The sequence below is a fragment of the Girardinichthys multiradiatus genome, chromosome 4 (genome assembly GCF_021462225.1).
Source record: "Girardinichthys multiradiatus isolate DD_20200921_A chromosome 4, DD_fGirMul_XY1, whole genome shotgun sequence".
NCBI classification, from domain to species: domain Eukaryota; kingdom Metazoa; phylum Chordata; class Actinopteri; order Cyprinodontiformes; family Goodeidae; genus Girardinichthys; species Girardinichthys multiradiatus.
The window spans coordinates 18,652,259-18,662,412 of NC_061797.1; the positions used below are offsets into that span (position 1 = coordinate 18,652,259).

At 41.0% G+C, this 10,154-nt stretch overlaps 1 protein-coding gene across 12 annotated transcripts in view; it reads right to left on the reverse strand.

Moving 5' to 3' along the window:
* Positions 1 to 8,893, reverse strand: part of cdkl5 (cyclin-dependent kinase-like 5) — an 80,377-nt gene extending 71,484 nt beyond the window's left edge. For 9 of the 12 annotated variants that reach the window (XM_047362485.1, XM_047362487.1, XM_047362486.1 and 6 more), the window contains exon 1: positions 8,392 to 8,893. The gene's annotated coding sequence lies outside the window, so the exon portion shown is untranslated. The remainder of the gene's footprint in view (positions 1 to 8,391) is intronic. The other 3 variants (XM_047362483.1, XM_047362477.1, XM_047362475.1) reach the window with 1 other exon arrangement.
* Between the last annotated feature and the right edge of the window lie 1,261 nt (positions 8,894 to 10,154).

Consider the following 10,154-nt stretch of genomic DNA (forward strand, 5'->3'; position numbering starts at 1 on the left):
GATTCATCACTTTTCTGACTACTATGATCATGCTGATAATGTCTGGTGGCAACTGATGCATCAAACCGTGAGGAAGATAAGAAATAATAGTTGCTATGTTTGTTGTTTGATTCCACGTGTTATTAATGATCAACCATTTTTGTTACCAGTTCCTATTGATACTGCTTATACTCTAGCTACTTTCTTTCCAGATAACCGGTTGGTGGAGGTCATATTTCCTTGGGTGAGGAATTATACTGTACGGGAAAGCAGAAATGTTAGTAAATTTTCTAGTGAGACTAATTTAACATCTGCGTCTACAGGAACTCTTTATAGAATTTGGGGTAATAGAAATCCGATTAAAGATCCAGATATTTGCATTGCTCAGGAGGAAAGCACACCTTATTTCCTTGGAAAGACGGAGGGTTGCAAAACTATTATACCAGGTTCATGTGCCTTGACCCACAGTAATACATCTAGACCTTGTCCTGTCAGAACTGATCCTTATACTATTTCAGAATCTTTGGCTCCAGATCCTTTTGTGTTAACTCTTAATCTTACAGCCTTACCGAATGGAAGTCAATTGTATGGCATGGCAGGTAAATTAACCAGGGTTCTTGTTACTTTTCCTAGTAGAGATGGGTTCTCGTGTCCTAAGAACATGGTTTGGATGTGTGGAAACAGATCATATCTGTATCTGCCTGCTATTTGGTCTGGAGTATGTTATCTAGCTCACTTACTACCTACGGTCACGACTTATGATTCAATCAGCCCATTATTAGAGAGGAAGACAATGCTCAAACGGCAAAAGAGAGCTAGGATCCCACATTGGAAAGGGATTTTGGGTACAATTTTTCCTAGTTATGGTGCTGCTAATGCCGCCCATAGGATTAATGAGTTGTCAGTTGAGTTAGAAAATCTTACTGCTTTATCTGAGGAAGGTTTCACTGTTCTAACTACGGAGCAGCAGGCTATAAGAACTATGAGTTTGCAAAATAGAATGGCTTTGGATTATCTCTTAGCTGAGAGGGGTGGTGTTTGTCATTTAATTGGGGAACAATGTTGCACTTTTATTCCTGATGTGTCTAAAAACATGACAAGTATCCATGATAAGTTTGAGGACTTGCTGACGACCCAACGGAAGGAGAATATGAGTTCCTCTTGGAATCCTTGGTCTTGGTTCTTTGCTGGTGGATGGACATCTTGGTTAGTAAAGATTGGAGTGATTCTTTTATGTTTCTTTTTGATTTTGATGTTTCTTTCATGTTGTATTATTCCAATGGTTAGGGGAATGGTAATGAGACTGATACATTTTTCCATGTTACATGTTGATAAGGATGTGAACTTAATTTCTGTTTGTCATAATTGTGATGATTCTGCATTTGAGGTGACGGATGGTATGGATACCGATGGATTTTATGTTGCTTAAGATGCTTTAATGATGTGCTAACTCTAAAGTGTTTGGGGAGTTATTACTGATGTTCAGCATTTTAGTGGTATACATGGAGTTTTGGTGGGGTTTTTGTGCGGTGTTGTTATTCTTGCTCTTTCAGTTTGTTTTCCTGGTGATTTGCGAACCTTAGCTCTTCGTGAGGGCCATGACTATACGGCGTTTGATTTATATATTTTTCTTTTTTGTTTTTTTCTTTTGTTTTGATTATTTTTCTAGGTGTTGGTTTGCTAGAATTTTTGTATGATTGTCTTATGATCATAAGGGGGGAGTGTGATGGAAATTCTTGCAGTAAGCATTCCACAGTGTATGAAATTTTTTTATCTTACTCCTCAGAACATCTGTGTTAGAGGAAGAAGCTGTAAAAGCCATTATCAGAAGTTTAATGGTTCAGACCCATCTTTTAGGACGATGTCAGGAAGGGCAATTAGGTCTGTTCCTAGATAACCTTGTCACCTTTGAACTCAAGAAGGGTTTGGGTCATAAAACACAGACTCTTTGAAGTTGAGATAACACTGTCATGTTCTAGTATAAATACTGTGTGTAAATGTTGATCGGGGCTCCGCTTAACTGACTTGCTCGGTGACAGAGTCATTCAAACGCTGAATGCCTTTGAATAAAACTTATAAAGACAAAGTCCGGATTTTTCTCTTCTTGTGAGTCAACTTCTCTCCACTTTGATAAGAAAATTCCACAACACTTTAAAAAAAAATAAATGAATAGATGTCTCTGGTGACTTGGTAGCAGCTTGTTATTGCTATCAACAAGTCCCCCAGCATGTAGAAGCTACAGAGAGACATCAAATCTTAAATCCTACAAGAATCTCAGAGAAAACTCCATTTACTCTTGCTCTGTCCATGGCCACTCATAAAAATGAGTTTAAACCTTATGATGGCAATTGTTAGAGCAAGGATCTCAAGCTGTAATCATCAAGGGCCAGAGTCACACAATTTTGAAACGTGTCCCTGGTTCAAAACACCTCCATGAACTAGCTGGATTGCCTCTTCACCATGCAGTCCAGATCTACAGAGTCTTGCTAATAACTTGATTATTTGATTCAGGTGTAGTGAACCAGAAACACATCTCAACGTAGCAGGAGAGTGACCCAGCAGGACTGGAATTTGACACCCTAGTTTTAGAGGATGTGACACTGTAATTACAGTTAAACCCAAAACTGGTCATAACCCACTTTATATCAGTCAAACCTTTGGACACACCTTTGTCATTCAAAGGCTTTTCTTTATTTTCATTACTTTCTACATTGTAGATACATAGTGAAGACATCAAAACTATGATGACTATGAAAAATAAAGACAAACCATTAAATAAGAAGGTGTGTGCTAACATGTTGATTTAAGTGTCTTCAATCAACCAAGAAGTTGGTTTCTAATAGGAATTGAGACAGGAATTTCACAAAAAAATGCAACATTGCAACAACCGTTATTTTTTAAATAATGAATCTGTTTTTATTTACATTTTGTCAGGAAAAGGCATGTTGTATTATTTATACCATTCTGAGCTCCTAGTCATTGAGGTTTGTAGTGATGGGAAATTATTGTACCGTTTATCCAACTCCTAATCCATAGGGCTTAATAAAAACTCGGCCCACCCTTTGCAGCTACAACAGTTTCAACTCTTCTGGGATGGCTATCCACAAGGCTTAGGAATGGTTTATAGGAATTTTTGAACATTCTTCCTAAAGCACGTTTGTGAGGTCAGACTCTGAGAAGTTCTATCCTGCAGTCTCTTTTCTAATTCATCCCAAAGGTTCTGTTGGGCTGTTGGGTGAGGACCCTGTGCAGACCAGTCAAATTTTTCCACACCTCTCATCAGTGTCTTAATAGATCTTGTTTGGAGCCCTGTAATGTACAAACAGGGATGGGGGAGCTACAGGGCCCTTTTACTGGAACTACAGGGCCAAAATCAACAATGAGATAAGTATATATCTATCTATATACAGTACAGACCAAAGGTTTGGACACACCTTCTCATTCAAAGAGTTTTCTTTATTTTCATGACTATGAATATTGTGACTTCACACTGAAGGCATCAAAACTGTGAATTAACACATGTGGAATTATATACTGAACAAAAAAGTGTGAAACAACTGAAAATATGTCTTATATTCTAGGTTCTTCAAAGTAGCCACCTTTTGCTTTGATTACTGCTCCGCACACTCTTGGCATTCTGTTGATGAGCTTCAAGAGGTAGTCACCTGAAATGGTTTTCACTTCACAGGTGTGCCCTGTCAGGTTTAATAAGTGGGATTTCAAGCCTCATAAATGGGGTTGGGACCATCAGTTGTGTTGTACAGGAGGTGGATACAGTACACAGATGATAGTCCTACTGAATAGACTGTTAGAATTTGTATTATGGCAAGAAAAAAGCAGCTAAGTAAAGAAAAACGAGTGGCCATCATTAGTTTAAAAAATGAAGGTCAGTCAGTCCGAACAATTGGGAAAACTTTGAAAGTGTCCCCAAGTGCAGTCGCAAAAACCATTAAGCGCTACAAAGAAACTGGCTCACATGAGGACCGCCCCAGGAAAGGAAGACCAAGAGTCACCTCTGCTGCGGACGATAAGTTCATCCGAGTTACCAGCCTCAGAAATCGCAGGTTAACAGCAGCTCAGATTAGAGAACAGGTCAATGCCACACAGAGTTCTAGCAGCAGACACATCTCTAGAACAACTGTTAAGAGGAGACTGTGTGAATCAGGCCTTCATGGTAAAATAGCTGCTAGGAAACCACTGCTGAGGACAGGCAACAAGCAGAAGAGACTTGTTTGGGCTAAAGAACACAAGGAATGGACATTAGACCAGTGGAAATCTGTGCTTTGGTCTGGTGAGTCCAAGTTTGAGATCTTTGGTTCCAACCACCGTGTATTTGTGCGGTGCAGAAGATGTGAACGGATGGACTCTACATGCCTGGTTCCCACCGTGAAGCATGGAGGAGGAGGCGTGATGGTGTGGGGCTGCTTTGCTGGTGACACTGTTGGGGATTTATTCAAAATTGAAGGCATACTGAACCATAATGGCTACCACAGCATCTTACAGCGGCATGCTATTCCATCCGGTTTGCGTTAGTTGGACCATCATTTATTTTTCAACAGGACAATGACCCCAAACACACCTCCAGACTGTGTAAGGGCTATTTGACCAAGAAGGAGAGTGATGGGGTGCTGCGCCAGATGACCTGGCCTCCACAATCACCTGACCTGAACCCAATCGAGATGGTTTGGGGTGAGCTGGACCGCAAAGTGAAGGCAAAAGGGCCAACAAGTGCTAAGCATCTCTGGGAACTCCTTCAAGACTGTTGGAAAACCATTTCAGGTGACTACCTCTTGAAGCTCATCAACAGAATACCAGGAGTGTGCGGAGCAGTAATCAAAGCAAAAGGTGGCTACTTTGAAGAACCTAGAATATAAGACATATTTTCAGTTGTTTCATACTTTTTTGTTCAGTATATAATTCCACATGTGTTAATTCATAGTTTTGATGCCTTCAGTGAGAAGCTACAATATTTATAGTGATGAAAATAAAGACAACTCTTTGAATGAGAAGGTGTGTCCAAACTTTTGGTCTGTACTTTACAAGACAAACAAATCCAGTTTATAAAAACCACCCCAACACCAAATTCCCCTCTTCATCAAACGCAACATTTGACACAATGATGTCGAGCCAGTGCTGTTTTCCCGGAAGCTACTAAACCGAGAAACATCCACTCTATTGTCAGAGACCATGTCTCCACTCCTCTAGAGTCCAGTGGTGGCATGCTTTAAATCACTGCATCTTCATATTGCCTTTGTAGACGTAAGGTTTGAATCTAGCCACTCGACTAAGTAAACCCATTCCATGGTGTTCTCCATGCCTTGTTCTTGAGCAAATCTGAAGGCCACTGGAAGTTTGTAGGGCAGTAGCTGTTGACTCAGCGGAAACTGTCGACCTCTGTACAATATGTGCCTCAGCATGTACTGTGATGTTGCATGGACTAATTTGCTGTCATTCCCAATCTCTTTCACCTATTTATAATACTACTACCAGTAGACTGGGGAATATTTAGTATCAAAGAAATGTCATTACTGGACTTATTGCACCTATCACATTTCCACACTGGAATTAACTGAGCTCCTGAGAGTGACCCGTTCTTTGTGAAATGTTTGTAGAAGCAGTTTTGCATATCTTGCTGCTGGATTGTATACATCTGTACCCACGGAAGTGATTGAAGCACCTGCACATGATGATTTGGATGGTTGAGTGAATAGTTCTTGCAATATACACTGCTCAAAAAAATAAAGGGAACACTTAAACAACACAATATAACTCCAAGTAAATTAAACTTCTGTGAAATCAAACTGTCCACTTAGGAAGCAACACTGATTGACAATCAATTTCACATGCTGTTGTGCAAATGAAATAGAGAACAGGGGGAAATCCTTGGCGATTAGCAAGACACTCAATAAAGAAGTGGTTCTGCAGGTGGGGACCACAGACCACTTCTCAGTACCTATGCTTTCTGACTGATGTTTTGGTCACTTTTGAATGTTGGTGGTGCTTTCACACTCGTGGTAGCATAAGACGGACTCTACAACCCACACAAGTGGCTCAGGTAGTGCAGCTCATCCAGGATGGCACATCAATGTGAGCTGTGGCAAGAAGGTTTGCTGTGTCTGTCAGCGTGGTGTCCAGAGCCTGGAGGCGCTACCAGGAGACAGGCCAGTACACCAGGAGACGTGTAGGAGGCCATAGGAGGGCAACAACCCAGCAGCAGGACCGCTACCTCCGCCTTTGTGCAAGGAGGAACAGGAGGAGCACTGCCAGAGCCCTGCAAAATGACCTCCAGCAGGCCACAAATGTGCATGTGTCTGCACAAACAGTTAGAAACCGACTCCATGAGGATGGTATGAGGGCCCGACGTCCACAAATGGGGGTTGTGCACGCAGCCCAACACTGTGCAGGACGCTTGGCATTTGCCAGAGAACATCAGGATTGGCAAATTCGCCACTGGCGCCCTGTGCTCTTCACAGATGAAAGCAGGTTCACACTGAGCACATGTGACAGACGTGACAGAGTCTGGAGACACCGTGGAGAGCGATCTGCTGCCTGCAACATCCTTCAGCATGACCGGTTTGGCAGTGGGTCAGTAATGGTGTGGGGTGGCATTTCTTTGGAGGCCCGTATGGTCCTCCATGAGCTCGCCAAAGGTAGCCTGACTGCCATTAGGTACCGAGATGAGATCCTCAGACCCCTTGTGAGACCATATGCTGGTGCGGTTGGCCCTGGGTTCCTCCTAATGCAGGACAATGCTAGACCTCATGTGGCTGGAGTGTGTCAGCAGTTCCTGCAAGATGAAGACATTGAAGCTATGGACTGGCCCGCCTGTTCCCCAGACCTGAATCCGATTGAGCACATCTGGAACATCATGTCTCGCTCCATCCACAAACGTTACGTTGCACCACAGACTGTCCAGGGGTTGGCGGATGCTTTAGTCCAGGTCTGGGAGGAGATCCCTCAGGAGACCATCCACCGTCTCATCAGGAGCATGCCCAGGTGTTGTAGGGAGGTCATACAGGCACGTGGAGGCCACACACAATACTGAGCCTCATTTTGACTTGTTTTAAGGACATTACATCAAAGTTGGATCAGCCTGTAGTGTGTTTTTCCACTTTAATTTTGTGTGTGACTCCAAATCCAGGCCGCCATTGGTTAATAAATTTGATTTCAATTGATGATTTTTGTGTGATTTTGTTGTCAGCACATTCAACTTTGTACAGAACAAAGTATTTAATGAGAATATTTCATTCATTCAGATCTAGGATGTTTTATTTGAGTGTTCCCTTTATTTTTTTGAGCAGTGTCGTTTATTTCCATCTTGATCAAAGTGTTGCACATAGTGACAAATAAATAAACCCTGACAAAACTGTAAAACAAATGTGACAAATAAATAATGAACTGACAATGTATAAGTTAGTTCTGAATATAGATGTCTTTAAAATCTTCTCCAGAAAAAAATAAATCCTGTATACCTTTTATCCTCCAAGTATATACTTTTTGAAATATGCTGTAAGTCTAAAAGCAGAGATGAAAAACTGACTACAACAGTTCAAATTCTTCAGGACTAGAACCATAAAAACTTCTCACTGCAGTAGTTCAACTTGATTTGTAAAAACAACTTGATTTATTCAGCAGAGCAACAGCGCACAATGAAGAAAACACTTTAATGTTGATTTGGCTCATGTGCCTATGTGTGGGCGTTTTCCTATGCAGTGTGCAATCCACACATCTTAGGCTTTCCAGGGAAAAGAAATGAGGTGGATGTGCAGGCCATCGATGGAGGATATGGTGCTGAGGGGGAGGTAATACTTTTTGGAGCAACCTGAAATACATGAAGACCTGGTCATTTTACCCAAAAAATGACCGAGGACGTGTTTTAACGAGCTTTCTCGTGCAACTAAATGAAGAGATGGGTTAAATAACTGTGAAAGTCGAAAGGAATTACAGATGGACAGAAGGAAAACCAAAAGGGGCTGCTGCAAAAAGAAAGTCGAATAAGAACAAGTGAGTGCGTGAAATTAATAGCTTGGTTCGTGCGTCCGCGTACACAAAGGAGTGTGCGCTTGCGCGTGGTTGTGAGGTGAGATGGAGGGAGATGAAGAGGGGATAGTAGCTAATGCTGCTCTACTTTCTCTCTGCACCGAACTGCGTCTCTGCCGTCGCTGCGCTGCGGAGCGGAGCTCAGCACCATCCATCGCCGTCCACGCGTTTCTCAGCCTACACAGCAACCAGTACTTGCATCATGCAGAGCTGCCGGAGCATGCTTACCATAGTGCAGCACAATAACACACACCGACAGGGCTTCCGCTACCCTCAAATCCACAAGAATGACATCCATTCCCAGCGCACACATGGATTAAATAAATACGTGGTAAATTAAAGCGTTAGTGATAAAAACAAAGCAACGTTTACCTGCATATGTGATGTGTCGCCTGTGTGGGGAGAAACAGCAGAGCTTGTGAAGCAGAGAGCATTATTCCGTTGAAAACGATTATGTGGGAAGGTGAAGAAGCATCCTGCGACAAGATCGAACAAACACGGCGTGTGCGTCGTGACACGATCAAATGTCCTCCCCACTCCGGCTCTGTAGGCAGATACGACCTGGATCCGCAGACATAACGTCGATGACGGAAGGGTCAGTGTGCCGTCAACAGTTCTTCGGAGGCTCCGTGTTCGTAGCCTCAGCATCAGCTGGTTATAGCAGCAAAAATCGTCATTCCTGTGAGCGACGCAGCAGAGAGCCAATAGAAACACCGACGTCTGCGCGTTCCAGCAGTGTGTTCACATCCACCGTTATCTGCGATCAAATAAAACTTTGATTTAATCCAGTGCAGCATCTGTTGAATGGAAAGTATTTTGGGTGGTAATCGCCTTCCCATAAAGATAGCAAAACACCAGAAACAAGTCTGTCGGCTCTGTTTTCAGTGATGCACCTCCTGCTCGACCCACTGATCTCCTTCCTTCCTTCTCTCTCACCTACACCTCCCCTTCAGTATTTCACTAATTGAGGAAACAAAGAGGAGTCATTAATTCCACTGTGTCTCGACCTGTTTCATAACTGGGAGGTGTATATTTTTAATCTGCACCTTTATGTAAGATGGATGGCTGTGCAAAAACAGCAAAACAAAACAAAATAAAAACGAAACCGCTTTTTCCAAAGGCCATGCAGTTTGACCTCTGCAACCAAATTTAGCAGACAGTAAATATTTCCTTTTTACATACAATTACACTATCATATCGAAATGAACAGATTTTTAATAAAGTAAAAAATAACTGATACCTTTCCTGCATACATTTTAATGTCTGACACGGACAGATATAAATAATATTTATCAAATCAACTTGAAAAAAAAATTAAAATACGGTAATACTGCTAAATTTATTTGTGTGCTTTGGCTTTATATTGTAAGCTTAAAACAAAACGGGAAATACGATTTTAGAATGCACAAACACAAACCTCGGCTCATTATTTTTAAGCAACTTTTAAAGTTTTACTATTACAGTGCAGCATTAATTCATATTAAGAGTTACATACAAACAATCTGTTTATAGTGAAATAAAAACTAGATATGTTAGATGAGTTCAACTTTACAAATATTAGCCAACATTAAATATTGTTTGTCATTTTCTATCAGGAAATAAAATCTTAATACGTAGATACGTAGATTCCCTTCTGTGGAGGAGTCACAGAGAAAGGGGAAGTTCTAGCCAAAAAAATACTAACTTTCTCGCCAACACTTCCGGCCACATTTAAATATTTTGAATATTAGGTAAATATATTTGACCATAAATAAACGAATTACATATTTAAGATAATATAAATGCATTTTTAACTGTGAATTGTATGTAAAGCTGAACTTCAAATAACAATGTGGACTTACAGGAAGATTTTGGTGTATTTATTAATTTCAATTTTGATGCAAGAAATAGAAAGGCAACCAGAATTAAATGTTTTTTCAGTTAACGTAGAATTAGAAAAATAAGGTGTTGGGGATGTGCAGAAAGAAACTTTAAAGGAGACTATGTAGCACACATATTATTACACAAGTGTAATAATCAATAGTAATAGTATTCATAGTGTAATAGTCAATAATCTACCGTACATAATGTATAGTAGATTACTGGCATAATAGACATGATATGCTCTCATATACCTGATAGCTGATAAAATTATA